We start from the raw sequence: 19,242 nt of genomic DNA, 5'->3' as shown, positions 1-19,242 counted from the left end.
GAATCCACTTTGTCCAAAAGGGATCTATTCCATTCAATTGCAAATGATCTAGATAAGACAGAGAACTGCAGCACGGGGACATAGCCGAGTTGGTCAGGTTGAGTGGTGATGAGTTTGCTATTTGGATGAATAAAGAAAGTCAAAAGTGTGAAAGATAAAAAACAAAAGGAGGAAGTGTGAAAAGTGAATGGGCCAAATTGAGGTGCATATGAAGACGTATGCTTTCTTCCAATTCATTAAATCGGGCTAATATGAATCAGGTGAATTGAGTTCTGCTTTTGGAAACTGGGTTAAGAAGGGGTGCACCGTTCCTGGAGGTACTGCAATACCAGGTCAATGCGTGGAGTGGACAGAGCAAGCTCTTTTTCCATCTCCCTGTTCTAAAAATCCATTTAATATATGGTCCCCAGATAGGGGACGTATCAGATATTAAACTGATAAGAACAGATACTACACTTGATCTTAGCCAAAAGGCCGAGAAGCGATAACCAGAATTGGTTTGGGCCTCGAGTGGCACCCTGGCCTATGCCGGACACATCTTAGGGAGAGAGAGCGAGAGGGAGACAAACCCACGCCTACACAAGACATTTTGTCACCCAAGCCAACCCTTGAAAAGGCTGCTTTGCAGAGCCAAAACAAGAAGAATGGTGCGTTTTGCAGCCGCCGCCCACTGCAATGAATCTGAATAACTCCTCCTTTAGGGCGCAAGCAACTCCCCTCCCCCTTGCAGTCTTTCCAATTCACGATACAAAAAGACGGACAGGACAGGTTGCCTGACTTTCCGTCACTGCCACCCTTTGCCATCCTTACCCGTAGAAAGCCCTTTCATCATCCCCAAACCCTAATCTTTTCCCTTTCCTTCCCAGCCCCCAAACCCTGCCCTCTGTACCTTTCTCACCACCCGCTTCCCTTCTCCTGTCATCCCCCTACCACCCGGGAAAAAAAGAGATTGCCCCCTCCTTCCACTAGCCCACCCTCCCACCCAAAGAACAACTTCTTCTGCGCAGCTTGTTTTCTAGGCAGCAGCGCTATTGTGATGTCATCGGGGGGCATTGTGACAAGCCGCCAGTGTTCCGTCTCTTCATGTTGTGCACAGTTCAAACGGAAAATACATCAACAGGCAGACTACAGAAAAGCTTACTATCAAAGGTTAGAGGGGGGCTTTCTCAGAGGGCTTTTTACAGTTTTTCTATTCCCAATTAGCCGTTTAAGTGTACTTATTGAAAGTAGTAATTCTTTCATAGGCCGCCCTTTCTTAGTATTTGACGTTCCTTATATTGCGGTATGAGGCTTCGCAGTAGGTTGCAAACATTCATCACCCATGACTGTCCCCAATTGAGCTCAGAAGCTCAATGTCTATCATGACCTCTCTTTTAGAATGTCCAAGAGCAAGCAAACTATTCCTCCAGGAGAGGGCGCCAACAGACTACTAAAGAGATCATCATTACTCAAAGAAAACCCCAAAAACCAATGCATGATAGGAATAAACAGGTAACTTTCTTTGGAGTGGAAGCGGAGAGATCGCACCAGATGCCAATTCTAGATGTTATCACACCTGTGGTCACTGCAGCAGCAGGTGAATCCACTTTGTCCAAAAGGGATCTATTCCATTCAATTGCAAATGATCTAGATAAGACAGAGAACTGCAGCACGGGGACATAGCCGAGTTGGTCAGGTTGAGTGGTGATGAGTTTGCTATTTGGATGAATAAAGAAAGTCAAAAGTGTGAAAGATAAAAAACAAAAGGAGGAAGTGTGAAAAGTGAATGGGCCAAATTGAGGTGCATATGAAGACGTATGCTTTCTTCCAATTCATTAAATCGGGCTAATATGAATCAGGTGAATTGAGTTCTGCTTTTGGAAACTGGGTTAAGAAGGGGTGCACCGTTCCTGGAGGTACTGCAATACCAGGTCAATGCGTGGAGTGGACAGAGCAAGCTCTTTTTCCATCTCCCTGTTCTAAAAATCCATTTAATATATGGTCCCCAGATAGGGGACGTATCAGATATTAAACTGATAAGAACAGATACTACACTTGATCTTAGCCAAAAGGCCGAGAAGCGATAACCAGAATTGGTTTGGGCCTCGAGTGGCACCCTGGCCTATGCCGGACACATCTTAGGGAGAGAGAGCGAGAGGGAGACAAACCCACGCCTACACAAGACATTTTGTCACCCAAGCCAACCCTTGAAAAGGCTGCTTTGCAGAGCCAAAACAAGAAGAATGGTGCGTTTTGCAGCCGCCGCCCACTGCAATGAATCTGAATAACTCCTCCTTTAGGGCGCAAGCAACTCCCCTCCCCCTTGCAGTCTTTCCAATTCACGATACAAAAAGACGGACAGGACAGGTTGCCTGACTTTCCGTCACTGCCACCCTTTGCCATCCTTACCCGTAGAAAGCCCTTTCATCATCCCCAAACCCTAATCTTTTCCCTTTCCTTCCCAGCCCCCAAACCCTGCCCTCTGTACCTTTCTCACCACCCGCTTCCCTTCTCCTGTCATCCCCCTACCACCCGGGAAAAAAAGAGATTGCCCCCTCCTTCCACTAGCCCACCCTCCCACCCAAAGAACAACTTCTTCTGCGCAGCTTGTTTTCTAGGCAGCAGCGCTATTGTGATGTCATCGGGGGGCATTGTGACAAGCCGCCAGTGTTCCGTCTCTTCATGTTGTGCACAGTTCAAACGGAAAATACATCAACAGGCAGACTACAGAAAAGCTTACTATCAAAGGTTAGAGGGGGGCTTTCTCAGAGGGCTTTTTACAGTTTTTCTATTCCCAATTAGCCGTTTAAGTGTACTTATTGAAAGTAGTAATTCTTTCATAGGCCGCCCTTTCTTAGTATTTGACGTTCCTTATATTGCGGTATGAGGCTTCGCAGTAGGTTGCAAACATTCATCACCCATGACTGTCCCCAATTGAGCTCAGAAGCTCAATGTCTATCATGACCTCTCTTTTAGAATGTCCAAGAGCAAGCAAACTATTCCTCCAGGAGAGGGCGCCAACAGACTACTAAAGAGATCATCATTACTCAAAGAAAACCCCAAAAACCAATGCATGATAGGAATAAACAGGTAACTTTCTTTGGAGTGGAAGCGGAGAGATCGCACCAGATGCCAATTCTAGATGTTATCACACCTGTGGTCACTGCAGCAGCAGGTGAATCCACTTTGTCCAAAAGGGATCTATTCCATTCAATTGCAAATGATCTAGATAAGACAGAGAACTGCAGCACGGGGACATAGCCGAGTTGGTCAGGTTGAGTGGTGATGAGTTTGCTATTTGGATGAATAAAGAAAGTCAAAAGTGTGAAAGATAAAAAACAAAAGGAGGAAGTGTGAAAAGTGAATGGGCCAAATTGAGGTGCATATGAAGACGTATGCTTTCTTCCAATTCATTAAATCGGGCTAATATGAATCAGGTGAATTGAGTTCTGCTTTTGGAAACTGGGTTAAGAAGGGGTGCACCGTTCCTGGAGGTACTGCAATACCAGGTCAATGCGTGGAGTGGACAGAGCAAGCTCTTTTTCCATCTCCCTGTTCTAAAAATCCATTTAATATATGGTCCCCAGATAGGGGACGTATCAGATATTAAACTGATAAGAACAGATACTACACTTGATCTTAGCCAAAAGGCCGAGAAGCGATAACCAGAATTGGTTTGGGCCTCGAGTGGCACCCTGGCCTATGCCGGACACATCTTAGGGAGAGAGAGCGAGAGGGAGACAAACCCACGCCTACACAAGACATTTTGTCACCCAAGCCAACCCTTGAAAAGGCTGCTTTGCAGAGCCAAAACAAGAAGAATGGTGCGTTTTGCAGCCGCCGCCCACTGCAATGAATCTGAATAACTCCTCCTTTAGGGCGCAAGCAACTCCCCTCCCCCTTGCAGTCTTTCCAATTCACGATACAAAAAGACGGACAGGACAGGTTGCCTGACTTTCCGTCACTGCCACCCTTTGCCATCCTTACCCGTAGAAAGCCCTTTCATCATCCCCAAACCCTAATCTTTTCCCTTTCCTTCCCAGCCCCCAAACCCTGCCCTCTGTACCTTTCTCACCACCCGCTTCCCTTCTCCTGTCATCCCCCTACCACCCGGGAAAAAAAGAGATTGCCCCCTCCTTCCACTAGCCCACCCTCCCACCCAAAGAACAACTTCTTCTGCGCAGCTTGTTTTCTAGGCAGCAGCGCTATTGTGATGTCATCGGGGGGCATTGTGACAAGCCGCCAGTGTTCCGTCTCTTCATGTTGTGCACAGTTCAAACGGAAAATACATCAACAGGCAGACTACAGAAAAGCTTACTATCAAAGGTTAGAGGGGGGCTTTCTCAGAGGGCTTTTTACAGTTTTTCTATTCCCAATTAGCCGTTTAAGTGTACTTATTGAAAGTAGTAATTCTTTCATAGGCCGCCCTTTCTTAGTATTTGACGTTCCTTATATTGCGGTATGAGGCTTCGCAGTAGGTTGCAAACATTCATCACCCATGACTGTCCCCAATTGAGCTCAGAAGCTCAATGTCTATCATGACCTCTCTTTTAGAATGTCCAAGAGCAAGCAAACTATTCCTCCAGGAGAGGGCGCCAACAGACTACTAAAGAGATCATCATTACTCAAAGAAAACCCCAAAAACCAATGCATGATAGGAATAAACAGGTAACTTTCTTTGGAGTGGAAGCGGAGAGATCGCACCAGATGCCAATTCTAGATGTTATCACACCTGTGGTCACTGCAGCAGCAGGTGAATCCACTTTGTCCAAAAGGGATCTATTCCATTCAATTGCAAATGATCTAGATAAGACAGAGAACTGCAGCACGGGGACATAGCCGAGTTGGTCAGGTTGAGTGGTGATGAGTTTGCTATTTGGATGAATAAAGAAAGTCAAAAGTGTGAAAGATAAAAAACAAAAGGAGGAAGTGTGAAAAGTGAATGGGCCAAATTGAGGTGCATATGAAGACGTATGCTTTCTTCCAATTCATTAAATCGGGCTAATATGAATCAGGTGAATTGAGTTCTGCTTTTGGAAACTGGGTTAAGAAGGGGTGCACCGTTCCTGGAGGTACTGCAATACCAGGTCAATGCGTGGAGTGGACAGAGCAAGCTCTTTTTCCATCTCCCTGTTCTAAAAATCCATTTAATATATGGTCCCCAGATAGGGGACGTATCAGATATTAAACTGATAAGAACAGATACTACACTTGATCTTAGCCAAAAGGCCGAGAAGCGATAACCAGAATTGGTTTGGGCCTCGAGTGGCACCCTGGCCTATGCCGGACACATCTTAGGGAGAGAGAGCGAGAGGGAGACAAACCCACGCCTACACAAGACATTTTGTCACCCAAGCCAACCCTTGAAAAGGCTGCTTTGCAGAGCCAAAACAAGAAGAATGGTGCGTTTTGCAGCCGCCGCCCACTGCAATGAATCTGAATAACTCCTCCTTTAGGGCGCAAGCAACTCCCCTCCCCCTTGCAGTCTTTCCAATTCACGATACAAAAAGACGGACAGGACAGGTTGCCTGACTTTCCGTCACTGCCACCCTTTGCCATCCTTACCCGTAGAAAGCCCTTTCATCATCCCCAAACCCTAATCTTTTCCCTTTCCTTCCCAGCCCCCAAACCCTGCCCTCTGTACCTTTCTCACCACCCGCTTCCCTTCTCCTGTCATCCCCCTACCACCCGGGAAAAAAAGAGATTGCCCCCTCCTTCCACTAGCCCACCCTCCCACCCAAAGAACAACTTCTTCTGCGCAGCTTGTTTTCTAGGCAGCAGCGCTATTGTGATGTCATCGGGGGGCATTGTGACAAGCCGCCAGTGTTCCGTCTCTTCATGTTGTGCACAGTTCAAACGGAAAATACATCAACAGGCAGACTACAGAAAAGCTTACTATCAAAGGTTAGAGGGGGGCTTTCTCAGAGGGCTTTTTACAGTTTTTCTATTCCCAATTAGCCGTTTAAGTGTACTTATTGAAAGTAGTAATTCTTTCATAGGCCGCCCTTTCTTAGTATTTGACGTTCCTTATATTGCGGTATGAGGCTTCGCAGTAGGTTGCAAACATTCATCACCCATGACTGTCCCCAATTGAGCTCAGAAGCTCAATGTCTATCATGACCTCTCTTTTAGAATGTCCAAGAGCAAGCAAACTATTCCTCCAGGAGAGGGCGCCAACAGACTACTAAAGAGATCATCATTACTCAAAGAAAACCCCAAAAACCAATGCATGATAGGAATAAACAGGTAACTTTCTTTGGAGTGGAAGCGGAGAGATCGCACCAGATGCCAATTCTAGATGTTATCACACCTGTGGTCACTGCAGCAGCAGGTGAATCCACTTTGTCCAAAAGGGATCTATTCCATTCAATTGCAAATGATCTAGATAAGACAGAGAACTGCAGCACGGGGACATAGCCGAGTTGGTCAGGTTGAGTGGTGATGAGTTTGCTATTTGGATGAATAAAGAAAGTCAAAAGTGTGAAAGATAAAAAACAAAAGGAGGAAGTGTGAAAAGTGAATGGGCCAAATTGAGGTGCATATGAAGACGTATGCTTTCTTCCAATTCATTAAATCGGGCTAATATGAATCAGGTGAATTGAGTTCTGCTTTTGGAAACTGGGTTAAGAAGGGGTGCACCGTTCCTGGAGGTACTGCAATACCAGGTCAATGCGTGGAGTGGACAGAGCAAGCTCTTTTTCCATCTCCCTGTTCTAAAAATCCATTTAATATATGGTCCCCAGATAGGGGACGTATCAGATATTAAACTGATAAGAACAGATACTACACTTGATCTTAGCCAAAAGGCCGAGAAGCGATAACCAGAATTGGTTTGGGCCTCGAGTGGCACCCTGGCCTATGCCGGACACATCTTAGGGAGAGAGAGCGAGAGGGAGACAAACCCACGCCTACACAAGACATTTTGTCACCCAAGCCAACCCTTGAAAAGGCTGCTTTGCAGAGCCAAAACAAGAAGAATGGTGCGTTTTGCAGCCGCCGCCCACTGCAATGAATCTGAATAACTCCTCCTTTAGGGCGCAAGCAACTCCCCTCCCCCTTGCAGTCTTTCCAATTCACGATACAAAAAGACGGACAGGACAGGTTGCCTGACTTTCCGTCACTGCCACCCTTTGCCATCCTTACCCGTAGAAAGCCCTTTCATCATCCCCAAACCCTAATCTTTTCCCTTTCCTTCCCAGCCCCCAAACCCTGCCCTCTGTACCTTTCTCACCACCCGCTTCCCTTCTCCTGTCATCCCCCTACCACCCGGGAAAAAAAGAGATTGCCCCCTCCTTCCACTAGCCCACCCTCCCACCCAAAGAACAACTTCTTCTGCGCAGCTTGTTTTCTAGGCAGCAGCGCTATTGTGATGTCATCGGGGGGCATTGTGACAAGCCGCCAGTGTTCCGTCTCTTCATGTTGTGCACAGTTCAAACGGAAAATACATCAACAGGCAGACTACAGAAAAGCTTACTATCAAAGGTTAGAGGGGGGCTTTCTCAGAGGGCTTTTTACAGTTTTTCTATTCCCAATTAGCCGTTTAAGTGTACTTATTGAAAGTAGTAATTCTTTCATAGGCCGCCCTTTCTTAGTATTTGACGTTCCTTATATTGCGGTATGAGGCTTCGCAGTAGGTTGCAAACATTCATCACCCATGACTGTCCCCAATTGAGCTCAGAAGCTCAATGTCTATCATGACCTCTCTTTTAGAATGTCCAAGAGCAAGCAAACTATTCCTCCAGGAGAGGGCGCCAACAGACTACTAAAGAGATCATCATTACTCAAAGAAAACCCCAAAAACCAATGCATGATAGGAATAAACAGGTAACTTTCTTTGGAGTGGAAGCGGAGAGATCGCACCAGATGCCAATTCTAGATGTTATCACACCTGTGGTCACTGCAGCAGCAGGTGAATCCACTTTGTCCAAAAGGGATCTATTCCATTCAATTGCAAATGATCTAGATAAGACAGAGAACTGCAGCACGGGGACATAGCCGAGTTGGTCAGGTTGAGTGGTGATGAGTTTGCTATTTGGATGAATAAAGAAAGTCAAAAGTGTGAAAGATAAAAAACAAAAGGAGGAAGTGTGAAAAGTGAATGGGCCAAATTGAGGTGCATATGAAGACGTATGCTTTCTTCCAATTCATTAAATCGGGCTAATATGAATCAGGTGAATTGAGTTCTGCTTTTGGAAACTGGGTTAAGAAGGGGTGCACCGTTCCTGGAGGTACTGCAATACCAGGTCAATGCGTGGAGTGGACAGAGCAAGCTCTTTTTCCATCTCCCTGTTCTAAAAATCCATTTAATATATGGTCCCCAGATAGGGGACGTATCAGATATTAAACTGATAAGAACAGATTTTTTTGATTTAATGAAGCTTTCCAAAGCACCGCAAAAATGCATGACCGAAGTCACACCAAAAACAGTGCAAAGGCTAGGATTCGTGTGGACCCCTCCGTGAGAAGAGGATCCCCAAAAATCAACCCCGTCCCTCCGAGCCAGAAGGCCACAGCGAGGGTCAGGGATCTTCGGTGCTCCCCCAAGCCGAAGCCTGGTTGAGCCTTGTTGTTGCTCCCAGCGTCCACCGAGGCATCTTACCCAAGTGGAGTAGGGAGCTACTAGTCGTTGGTTTCGCAGCCGAGACTGCCCGGACCGTCAACCGGTGTTGGTTTCTCAGCCCAAGGCTAACCGGATCTCCAACCGGGTGTTGGTTTCTCAGCCGAAGCTGACCCAGACCTCCAACCGGGTGTTGGTTTCTCAGCCGAAGCTGACCCGGACCTCCAACCGGGTGTTAGTTTCTCAGCCCAAAGCTGACCAGACCTCCGACCGGGATTATAAAAATTTCCCTTCCTAGCCAGAAGGCCGGGATAGGGTAATATGCTCAAAAAGTATGAAAAGGCAAGGTACGGTGTGCTACAGAGCCCAAGGCTTGCCGGGGTCCCAAGCCAGCAAGCTCAGACTCACTCCAGGGTCGTCAGTCCTGGGGCACGTTGTACCATAGCCCCCCACCCTTACTCAGTCTAATAGCCTCGATCCTGGTAGGGCCATGTTTTCCTCTAGATGAATATACTATCCACCCAGAGTACTAGCAAGCGTAACCTTCCAGTGTGCATTGTATCATTGTACTAAGGTGGCCTGGAGCTTAAACCACCTCTTCGAACAACACTACACTTGATCTTAGCCAAAATACTACACTTGATCTTAGCCAAAAGGCCGAGAAGCGATAACCAGAATTGGTTTGGGCCTCGAGTGGCACCCTGGCCTATGCCGGACACATCTTAGGGAGAGAGAGCGAGAGGGAGACAAACCCACGCCTACACAAGACATTTTGTCACCCAAGCCAACCCTTGAAAAGGCTGCTTTGCAGAGCCAAAACAAGAAGAATGGTGCGTTTTGCAGCCGCCGCCCACTGCAATGAATCTGAATAACTCCTCCTTTAGGGCGCAAGCAACTCCCCTCCCCCTTGCAGTCTTTCCAATTCACGATACAAAAAGACGGACAGGACAGGTTGCCTGACTTTCCGTCACTGCCACCCTTTGCCATCCTTACCCGTAGAAAGCCCTTTCATCATCCCCAAACCCTAATCTTTTCCCTTTCCTTCCCAGCCCCCAAACCCTGCCCTCTGTACCTTTCTCACCACCCGCTTCCCTTCTCCTGTCATCCCCCTACCACCCGGGAAAAAAAGAGATTGCCCCCTCCTTCCACTAGCCCACCCTCCCACCCAAAGAACAACTTCTTCTGCGCAGCTTGTTTTCTAGGCAGCAGCGCTATTGTGATGTCATCGGGGGGCATTGTGACAAGCCGCCAGTGTTCCGTCTCTTCATGTTGTGCACAGTTCAAACGGAAAATACATCAACAGGCAGACTACAGAAAAGCTTACTATCAAAGGTTAGAGGGGGGCTTTCTCAGAGGGCTTTTTACAGTTTTTCTATTCCCAATTAGCCGTTTAAGTGTACTTATTGAAAGTAGTAATTCTTTCATAGGCCGCCCTTTCTTAGTATTTGACGTTCCTTATATTGCGGTATGAGGCTTCGCAGTAGGTTGCAAACATTCATCACCCATGACTGTCCCCAATTGAGCTCAGAAGCTCAATGTCTATCATGACCTCTCTTTTAGAATGTCCAAGAGCAAGCAAACTATTCCTCCAGGAGAGGGCGCCAACAGACTACTAAAGAGATCATCATTACTCAAAGAAAACCCCAAAAACCAATGCATGATAGGAATAAACAGGTAACTTTCTTTGGAGTGGAAGCGGAGAGATCGCACCAGATGCCAATTCTAGATGTTATCACACCTGTGGTCACTGCAGCAGCAGGTGAATCCACTTTGTCCAAAAGGGATCTATTCCATTCAATTGCAAATGATCTAGATAAGACAGAGAACTGCAGCACGGGGACATAGCCGAGTTGGTCAGGTTGAGTGGTGATGAGTTTGCTATTTGGATGAATAAAGAAAGTCAAAAGTGTGAAAGATAAAAAACAAAAGGAGGAAGTGTGAAAAGTGAATGGGCCAAATTGAGGTGCATATGAAGACGTATGCTTTCTTCCAATTCATTAAATCGGGCTAATATGAATCAGGTGAATTGAGTTCTGCTTTTGGAAACTGGGTTAAGAAGGGGTGCACCGTTCCTGGAGGTACTGCAATACCAGGTCAATGCGTGGAGTGGACAGAGCAAGCTCTTTTTCCATCTCCCTGTTCTAAAAATCCATTTAATATATGGTCCCCAGATAGGGGACGTATCAGATATTAAACTGATAAGAACAGATACTACACTTGATCTTAGCCAAAAGGCCGAGAAGCGATAACCAGAATTGGTTTGGGCCTCGAGTGGCACCCTGGCCTATGCCGGACACATCTTAGGGAGAGAGAGCGAGAGGGAGACAAACCCACGCCTACACAAGACATTTTGTCACCCAAGCCAACCCTTGAAAAGGCTGCTTTGCAGAGCCAAAACAAGAAGAATGGTGCGTTTTGCAGCCGCCGCCCACTGCAATGAATCTGAATAACTCCTCCTTTAGGGCGCAAGCAACTCCCCTCCCCCTTGCAGTCTTTCCAATTCACGATACAAAAAGACGGACAGGACAGGTTGCCTGACTTTCCGTCACTGCCACCCTTTGCCATCCTTACCCGTAGAAAGCCCTTTCATCATCCCCAAACCCTAATCTTTTCCCTTTCCTTCCCAGCCCCCAAACCCTGCCCTCTGTACCTTTCTCACCACCCGCTTCCCTTCTCCTGTCATCCCCCTACCACCCGGGAAAAAAAAGAGATTGCCCCCTCCTTCCACTAGCCCACCCTCCCACCCAAAGAACAACTTCTTCTGCGCAGCTTGTTTTCTAGGCAGCAGCGCTATTGTGATGTCATCGGGGGGCATTGTGACAAGCCGCCAGTGTTCCGTCTCTTCATGTTGTGCACAGTTCAAACGGAAAATACATCAACAGGCAGACTACAGAAAAGCTTACTATCAAAGGTTAGAGGGGGGCTTTCTCAGAGGGCTTTTTACAGTTTTTCTATTCCCAATTAGCCGTTTAAGTGTACTTATTGAAAGTAGTAATTCTTTCATAGGCCGCCCTTTCTTAGTATTTGACGTTCCTTATATTGCGGTATGAGGCTTCGCAGTAGGTTGCAAACATTCATCACCCATGACTGTCCCCAATTGAGCTCAGAAGCTCAATGTCTATCATGACCTCTCTTTTAGAATGTCCAAGAGCAAGCAAACTATTCCTCCAGGAGAGGGCGCCAACAGACTACTAAAGAGATCATCATTACTCAAAGAAAACCCCAAAAACCAATGCATGATAGGAATAAACAGGTAACTTTCTTTGGAGTGGAAGCGGAGAGATCGCACCAGATGCCAATTCTAGATGTTATCACACCTGTGGTCACTGCAGCAGCAGGTGAATCCACTTTGTCCAAAAGGGATCTATTCCATTCAATTGCAAATGATCTAGATAAGACAGAGAACTGCAGCACGGGGACATAGCCGAGTTGGTCAGGTTGAGTGGTGATGAGTTTGCTATTTGGATGAATAAAGAAAGTCAAAAGTGTGAAAGATAAAAAACAAAAGGAGGAAGTGTGAAAAGTGAATGGGCCAAATTGAGGTGCATATGAAGACGTATGCTTTCTTCCAATTCATTAAATCGGGCTAATATGAATCAGGTGAATTGAGTTCTGCTTTTGGAAACTGGGTTAAGAAGGGGTGCACCGTTCCTGGAGGTACTGCAATACCAGGTCAATGCGTGGAGTGGACAGAGCAAGCTCTTTTTCCATCTCCCTGTTCTAAAAATCCATTTAATATATGGTCCCCAGATAGGGGACGTATCAGATATTAAACTGATAAGAACAGATACTACACTTGATCTTAGCCAAAAGGCCGAGAAGCGATAACCAGAATTGGTTTGGGCCTCGAGTGGCACCCTGGCCTATGCCGGACACATCTTAGGGAGAGAGAGCGAGAGGGAGACAAACCCACGCCTACACAAGACATTTTGTCACCCAAGCCAACCCTTGAAAAGGCTGCTTTGCAGAGCCAAAACAAGAAGAATGGTGCGTTTTGCAGCCGCCGCCCACTGCAATGAATCTGAATAACTCCTCCTTTAGGGCGCAAGCAACTCCCCTCCCCCTTGCAGTCTTTCCAATTCACGATACAAAAAGACGGACAGGACAGGTTGCCTGACTTTCCGTCACTGCCACCCTTTGCCATCCTTACCCGTAGAAAGCCCTTTCATCATCCCCAAACCCTAATCTTTTCCCTTTCCTTCCCAGCCCCCAAACCCTGCCCTCTGTACCTTTCTCACCACCCGCTTCCCTTCTCCTGTCATCCCCCTACCACCCGGGAAAAAAAGAAATTGCCCCCTCCTTCCACTAGCCCACCCTCCCACCCAAAGAACAACTTCTTCTGCGCAGCTTGTTTTCTAGGCAGCAGCGCTATTGTGATGTCATCGGGGGGCATTGTGACAAGCCGCCAGTGTTCCGTCTCTTCATGTTGTGCACAGTTCAAACGGAAAATACATCAACAGGCAGACTACAGAAAAGCTTACTATCAAAGGTTAGAGGGGGGCTTTCTCAGAGGGCTTTTTACAGTTTTTCTATTCCCAATTAGCCGTTTAAGTGTACTTATTGAAAGTAGTAATTCTTTCATAGGCCGCCCTTTCTTAGTATTTGACGTTCCTTATATTGCGGTATGAGGCTTCGCAGTAGGTTGCAAACATTCATCACCCATGACTGTCCCCAATTGAGCTCAGAAGCTCAATGTCTATCATGACCTCTCTTTTAGAATGTCCAAGAGCAAGCAAACTATTCCTCCAGGAGAGGGCGCCAACAGACTACTAAAGAGATCATCATTACTCAAAGAAAACCCCAAAAACCAATGCATGATAGGAATAAACAGGTAACTTTCTTTGGAGTGGAAGCGGAGAGATCGCACCAGATGCCAATTCTAGATGTTATCACACCTGTGGTCACTGCAGCAGCAGGTGAATCCACTTTGTCCAAAAGGGATCTATTCCATTCAATTGCAAATGATCTAGATAAGACAGAGAACTGCAGCACGGGGACATAGCCGAGTTGGTCAGGTTGAGTGGTGATGAGTTTGCTATTTGGATGAATAAAGAAAGTCAAAAGTGTGAAAGATAAAAAACAAAAGGAGGAAGTGTGAAAAGTGAATGGGCCAAATTGAGGTGCATATGAAGACGTATGCTTTCTTCCAATTCATTAAATCGGGCTAATATGAATCAGGTGAATTGAGTTCTGCTTTTGGAAACTGGGTTAAGAAGGGGTGCACCGTTCCTGGAGGTACTGCAATACCAGGTCAATGCGTGGAGTGGACAGAGCAAGCTCTTTTTCCATCTCCCTGTTCTAAAAATCCATTTAATATATGGTCCCCAGATAGGGGACGTATCAGATATTAAACTGATAAGAACAGATACTACACTTGATCTTAGCCAAAAGGCCGAGAAGCGATAACCAGAATTGGTTTGGGCCTCGAGTGGCACCCTGGCCTATGCCGGACACATCTTAGGGAGAGAGAGCGAGAGGGAGACAAACCCACGCCTACACAAGACATTTTGTCACCCAAGCCAACCCTTGAAAAGGCTGCTTTGCAGAGCCAAAACAAGAAGAATGGTGCGTTTTGCAGCCGCCGCCCACTGCAATGAATCTGAATAACTCCTCCTTTAGGGCGCAAGCAACTCCCCTCCCCCTTGCAGTCTTTCCAATTCACGATACAAAAAGACGGACAGGACAGGTTGCCTGACTTTCCGTCACTGCCACCCTTTGCCATCCTTACCCGTAGAAAGCCCTTTCATCATCCCCAAACCCTAATCTTTTCCCTTTCCTTCCCAGCCCCCAAACCCTGCCCTCTGTACCTTTCTCACCACCCGCTTCCCTTCTCCTGTCATCCCCCTACCACCCGGGAAAAAAAGAGATTGCCCCCTCCTTCCACTAGCCCACCCTCCCACCCAAAGAACAACTTCTTCTGCGCAGCTTGTTTTCTAGGCAGCAGCGCTATTGTGATGTCATCGGGGGGCATTGTGACAAGCCGCCAGTGTTCCGTCTCTTCATGTTGTGCACAGTTCAAACGGAAAATACATCAACAGGCAGACTACAGAAAAGCTTACTATCAAAGGTTAGAGGGGGGCTTTCTCAGAGGGCTTTTTACAGTTTTTCTATTCCCAATTAGCCGTTTAAGTGTACTTATTGAAAGTAGTAATTCTTTCATAGGCCGCCCTTTCTTAGTATTTGACGTTCCTTATATTGCGGTATGAGGCTTCGCAGTAGGTTGCAAACATTCATCACCCATGACTGTCCCCAATTGAGCTCAGAAGCTCAATGTCTATCATGACCTCTCTTTTAGAATGTCCAAGAGCAAGCAAACTATTCCTCCAGGAGAGGGCGCCAACAGACTACTAAAGAGATCATCATTACTCAAAGAAAACCCCAAAAACCAATGCATGATAGGAATAAACAGGTAACTTTCTTTGGAGTGGAAGCGGAGAGATCGCACCAGATGCCAATTCTAGATGTTATCACACCTGTGGTCACTGCAGCAGCAGGTGAATCCACTTTGTCCAAAAGGGATCTATTCCATTCAATTGCAAATGATCTAGATAAGACAGAGAACTGCAGCACGGGGACATAGCCGAGTTGGTCAGGTTGAGTGGTGATGAGTTTGCTATTTGGATGAATAAAGAAAGTCAAAAGTGTGAAAGATAAAAAACAAAAGGAGGAAGTGTGAAAAGTGAATGGGCCAAATTGAGGTGCATATGAAGACGTATGCTTTCTTCCAATTCATTAAATCGGGCTAATATGAATCAGGTGAATTGAGTTCTGCTTTTGGAAACTGGGTTAAGAAGGGGTGCACCGTTCCTGGAGGTACTGCAATACCAGGTCAATGCGTGGAGTGGACAGAGCAAGCTCTTTTTCCATCTCCCTGTTCTAAAAATCCATTTAATATATGGTCCCCAGATAGGGGACGTATCAGATATTAAACTGATAAGAACAGATACTACACTTGATCTTAGCCAAAAGGCCGAGAAGCGATAACCAGAATTGGTTTGGGCCTCGAGTGGCACCCTGGCCTATGCCGGACACATCTTAGGGAGAGAGAGCGAGAGGGAGACAAACCCACGCCTACACAAGACATTTTGTCACCCAAGCCAACCCTTGAAAAGGCTGCTTTGCAGAGCCAAAACAAGAAGAATGGTGCGTTTTGCAGCCGCCGCCCACTGCAATGAATCTGAATAACTCCTCCTTTAGGGCGCAAGCAACTCCCCTCCCCCTTGCAGTCTTTCCAATTCACGATACAAAAAGACGGACAGGACAGGTTGCCTGACTTTCCGTCACTGCCACCCTTTGCCATCCTTACCCGTAGAAAGCCCTTTCATCATCCCCAAACCCTAATCTTTTCCCTTTCCTTCCCAGCCCCCAAACCCTGCCCTCTGTACCTTTCTCACCACCCGCTTCCCTTCTCCTGTCATCCCCCTACCACCCGGGAAAAAAAGAGATTGCCCCCTCCTTCCACTAGCCCACCCTCCCACCCAAAGAACAACTTCTTCTGCGCAGCTTGTTTTCTAGGCAGCAGCGCTATTGTGATGTCATCGGGGGGCATTGTGACAAGCCGCCAGTGTTCCGTCTCTTCATGTTGTGCACAGTTCAAACGGAAAATACATCAACAGGCAGACTACAGAAAAGCTTACTATCAAAGGTTAGAGGGGGGCTTTCTCAGAGGGCTTTTTACAGTTTTTCTATTCCCAATTAGCCGTTTAAGTGTACTTATTGAAAGTAGTAATTCTTTCATAGGCCGCCCTTTCTTAGTATTTGACGTTCCTTATATTGCGGTATGAGGCTTCGCAGTAGGTTGCAAACATTCATCACCCATGACTGTCCCCAATTGAGCTCAGAAGCTCAATGTCTATCATGACCTCTCTTTTAGAATGTCCAAGAGCAAGCAAACTATTCCTCCAGGAGAGGGCGCCAACAGACTACTAAAGAGATCATCATTACTCAAAGAAAACCCCAAAAACCAATGCATGATAGGAATAAACAGGTAACTTTCTTTGGAGTGGAAGCGGAGAGATCGCACCAGATGCCAATTCTAGATGTTATCACACCTGTGGTCACTGCAGCAGCAGGTGAATCCACTTTGTCCAAAAGGGATCTATTCCATTCAATTGCAAATGATCTAGATAAGACAGAGAACTGCAGCACGGGGACATAGCCGAGTTGGTCAGGTTGAGTGGTGATGAGTTTGCTATTTGGATGAATAAAGAAAGTCAAAAGTGTGAAAGATAAAAAACAAAAGGAGGAAGTGTGAAAAGTGAATGGGCCAAATTGAGGTGCATATGAAGACGTATGCTTTCTTCCAATTCATTAAATCGGGCTAATATGAATCAGGTGAATTGAGTTCTGCTTTTGGAAACTGGGTTAAGAAGGGGTGCACCGTTCCTGGAGGTACTGCAATACCAGGTCAATGCGTGGAGTGGACAGAGCAAGCTCTTTTTCCATCTCCCTGTTCTAAAAATCCATTTAATATATGGTCCCCAGATAGGGGACGTATCAGATATTAAACTGATAAGAACAGATACTACACTTGATCTTAGCCAAAAGGCCGAGAAGCGATAACCAGAATTGGTTTGGGCCTCGAGTGGCACCCTGGCCTATGCCGGACACATCTTAGGGAGAGAGAGCGAGAGGGAGACAAACCCACGCCTACACAAGACATTTTGTCACCCAAGCCAACCCTTGAAAAGGCTGCTTTGCAGAGCCAAAACAAGAAGAATGGTGCGTTTTGCAGCCGCCGCCCACTGCAATGAATCTGAATAACTCCTCCTTTAGGGCGCAAGCAACTCCCCTCCCCCTTGCAGTCTTTCCAATTCACGATACAAAAAGACGGACAGGACAGGTTGCCTGACTTTCCGTCACTGCCACCCTTTGCCATCCTTACCCGTAGAAAGCCCTTTCATCATCCCCAAACCCTAATCTTTTCCCTTTCCTTCCCAGCCCCCAAACCCTGCCCTCTGTACCTTTCTCACCACCCGTTTCCCTTCTCCTGTCATCCCCCTACCACCCGGGAAAAAAAGAGATTGCCCCCTCCTTCCACTAGCCCACCCTCCCACCCAAAGAACAACTTCTTCTGCGCAGCTTGTTTTCTAGGCAGCAGCGCTATTGTGATGTCATCGGGGGGCATTGTGACAAGCCGCCAGTGTTCCGTCTCTTCATGTTGTGCACAGTTCAAACGGAAAATACATCAACAGGCAGACTACAGAAAAGCTTACTATCAAAGGTTAGAGGGGGGCTTTCTCAGAGGGCTTTTTACAGTTTTTCTATTCCCAATTAGCCGTTTAAGTGTACTTATTGAAAGTAGTAATTCTTTCATAGGCCGCCCTTTCTTAGTATTTGACGTTCCTTATATTGCGGTATGAGGCTTCGCAGTAGGTTGCAAACATTCATCACCCATGACTGTCCCCAATTGAGCTCAGAAGCTCAATGTCTATCATGACCTCTCTTTTAGAATGTCCAAGAGCAAGCAAACTATTCCTCCAGGAGAGGGCGCCAACAGACTACTAAAGAGATCATCATTACTCAAAGAAAACCCCAAAAACCAATGCATGATAGGAATAAACAGGTAACTTTCTTTGGAGTGGAAGCGGAGAGATCGCACCAGATGCCAATTCTAGATGTTATCACACCTGTGGTCACTGCAGCAGCAGGTGAATCCACTTTGTCCAAAAGGGATCTATTCCATTCAATTGCAAATGATCTAGATAAGACAGAGAACTGCAGCACGGGGACATAGCCGAGTTGGTCAGGTTGAGTGGTGATGAGTTTGCTATTTGGATGAATAAAGAAAGTCAAAAGTGTGAAAGATAAAAAACAAAAGGAGGAAGTGTGAAAAGTGAATGGGCCAAATTGAGGTGCATATGAAGACGTATGCTTTCTTCCAATTCATTAAATCGGGCTAATATGAATCAGGTGAATTGAGTTCTGCTTTTGGAAACTGGGTTAAGAAGGGGTGCACCGTTCCTGGAGGTACTGCAATACCAGGTCAATGCGTGGAGTGGACAGAGCAAGCTCTTTTTCCATCTCCCTGTTCTAAAAATCCATTTAATATATGGTCCCCAGATAGGGGACGTATCAGATATTAAACTGATAAGAACAGATTTTTTTGATTTAATGAAGCTTTCCAAAGCACCGCAAAAATGCATGACCGAAGTCACACCAAAAACAGTGCAAAGGCTAGGATTCGTGTGGACCCCTCCGTGAGAAGAGGATCCCCAAAAATCAACCCCGTCCCTCCGAGCCAGAAGGCCACAGCGAGGGTCAGGGATCTTCGGTGCTCCCCCAAGCCGAAGCCTGGTTGAGCCTTGTTGTTGCTCCCAGCGTCCACCGAGGCATCTTACCCAAGTGGAGTAGGGAGCTACTAGTCGTTGGTTTCGCAGCCGAGACTGCCCGGACCGTCAACCGGTGTTGGTTTCTCAGCCCAAGGCTGACCGGACCTCCAACCGGGTGTTGGTTTCTCAGCCCAAGGCTGACCGGACCTCCAACCGGGTGTTGGTTTCTCAGCCCAAGGCTAACCGGACCTCCAACCGGGTGTTGGTTTCTCAGCCAAAGCTGACCCGGACCTCCAACCGGGTGTTGGTTTCTCAGCCCAAAGCTGACCGGACCTCCGACCGGGATTATAAAAATTTCCCTTCTTAGCCAGAAGGCCAGGATAGGGCAATATGCTTGGAAAGTATGAATAGGCAAGGCACGGCGTGCGACAGAGT

The 19,242-nt window shown here is 46.8% G+C and overlaps 12 non-coding genes and 1 pseudogene across 12 annotated transcripts; all 13 read right to left on the bottom strand.

Moving 5' to 3' along the window:
- Positions 1–295: 295 nt before the first annotated feature.
- On the bottom strand, positions 296–486 carry LOC142280758 (U2 spliceosomal RNA). Its single transcript, XR_012742953.1, has one exon. It is a non-coding gene; the product is annotated as a U2 spliceosomal RNA (small nuclear RNA).
- Positions 487–1,873: 1,387 nt separating this feature from the next.
- Positions 1,874–2,064, bottom strand: LOC142280757 (U2 spliceosomal RNA). Its single transcript, XR_012742952.1, has one exon. It is a non-coding gene; the product is annotated as a U2 spliceosomal RNA (small nuclear RNA).
- A 1,387-nt stretch (positions 2,065–3,451) lies between these two features.
- On the bottom strand, positions 3,452–3,642 carry LOC142280756 (U2 spliceosomal RNA). The gene has a single exon (XR_012742951.1). It is a non-coding gene; the product is annotated as a U2 spliceosomal RNA (small nuclear RNA).
- Positions 3,643–5,029: 1,387 nt separating this feature from the next.
- On the bottom strand, positions 5,030–5,220 carry LOC142280755 (U2 spliceosomal RNA). The gene has a single exon (XR_012742950.1). It is a non-coding gene; the product is annotated as a U2 spliceosomal RNA (small nuclear RNA).
- A 1,387-nt stretch (positions 5,221–6,607) lies between these two features.
- LOC142280753 (U2 spliceosomal RNA) lies at positions 6,608–6,798 on the bottom strand. Its single transcript, XR_012742948.1, has one exon. It is a non-coding gene; the product is annotated as a U2 spliceosomal RNA (small nuclear RNA).
- A 1,387-nt stretch (positions 6,799–8,185) lies between these two features.
- Positions 8,186–8,383, bottom strand: LOC142280833 (U2 spliceosomal RNA). The gene has a single exon (XR_012743023.1). It is a non-coding gene; the product is annotated as a U2 spliceosomal RNA (small nuclear RNA).
- A 677-nt stretch (positions 8,384–9,060) lies between these two features.
- On the bottom strand, positions 9,061–9,205 carry LOC142280843 (U2 spliceosomal RNA; annotated as a pseudogene).
- A 1,387-nt stretch (positions 9,206–10,592) lies between these two features.
- LOC142280751 (U2 spliceosomal RNA) lies at positions 10,593–10,783 on the bottom strand. The gene has a single exon (XR_012742947.1). It is a non-coding gene; the product is annotated as a U2 spliceosomal RNA (small nuclear RNA).
- A 1,388-nt stretch (positions 10,784–12,171) lies between these two features.
- LOC142280750 (U2 spliceosomal RNA) lies at positions 12,172–12,362 on the bottom strand. The gene has a single exon (XR_012742946.1). It is a non-coding gene; the product is annotated as a U2 spliceosomal RNA (small nuclear RNA).
- Positions 12,363–13,749: 1,387 nt separating this feature from the next.
- On the bottom strand, positions 13,750–13,940 carry LOC142280749 (U2 spliceosomal RNA). The gene has a single exon (XR_012742945.1). It is a non-coding gene; the product is annotated as a U2 spliceosomal RNA (small nuclear RNA).
- Positions 13,941–15,327: 1,387 nt separating this feature from the next.
- LOC142280748 (U2 spliceosomal RNA) lies at positions 15,328–15,518 on the bottom strand. The gene has a single exon (XR_012742944.1). It is a non-coding gene; the product is annotated as a U2 spliceosomal RNA (small nuclear RNA).
- A 1,387-nt stretch (positions 15,519–16,905) lies between these two features.
- Positions 16,906–17,096, bottom strand: LOC142280747 (U2 spliceosomal RNA). Its single transcript, XR_012742943.1, has one exon. It is a non-coding gene; the product is annotated as a U2 spliceosomal RNA (small nuclear RNA).
- Positions 17,097–18,483: 1,387 nt separating this feature from the next.
- Positions 18,484–18,681, bottom strand: LOC142280832 (U2 spliceosomal RNA). Its single transcript, XR_012743022.1, has one exon. It is a non-coding gene; the product is annotated as a U2 spliceosomal RNA (small nuclear RNA).
- Positions 18,682–19,242: the final 561 nt, after the last annotated feature.

Source organism: Anomaloglossus baeobatrachus, unplaced genomic scaffold (genome assembly GCF_048569485.1).
Source record: "Anomaloglossus baeobatrachus isolate aAnoBae1 unplaced genomic scaffold, aAnoBae1.hap1 Scaffold_463, whole genome shotgun sequence".
NCBI lineage: Eukaryota > Metazoa > Chordata > Amphibia > Anura > Aromobatidae > Anomaloglossus > Anomaloglossus baeobatrachus.
Note: the sequence above shows the minus strand (reverse complement) of the source record. Positions and strands in the feature narration are given on the sequence as shown.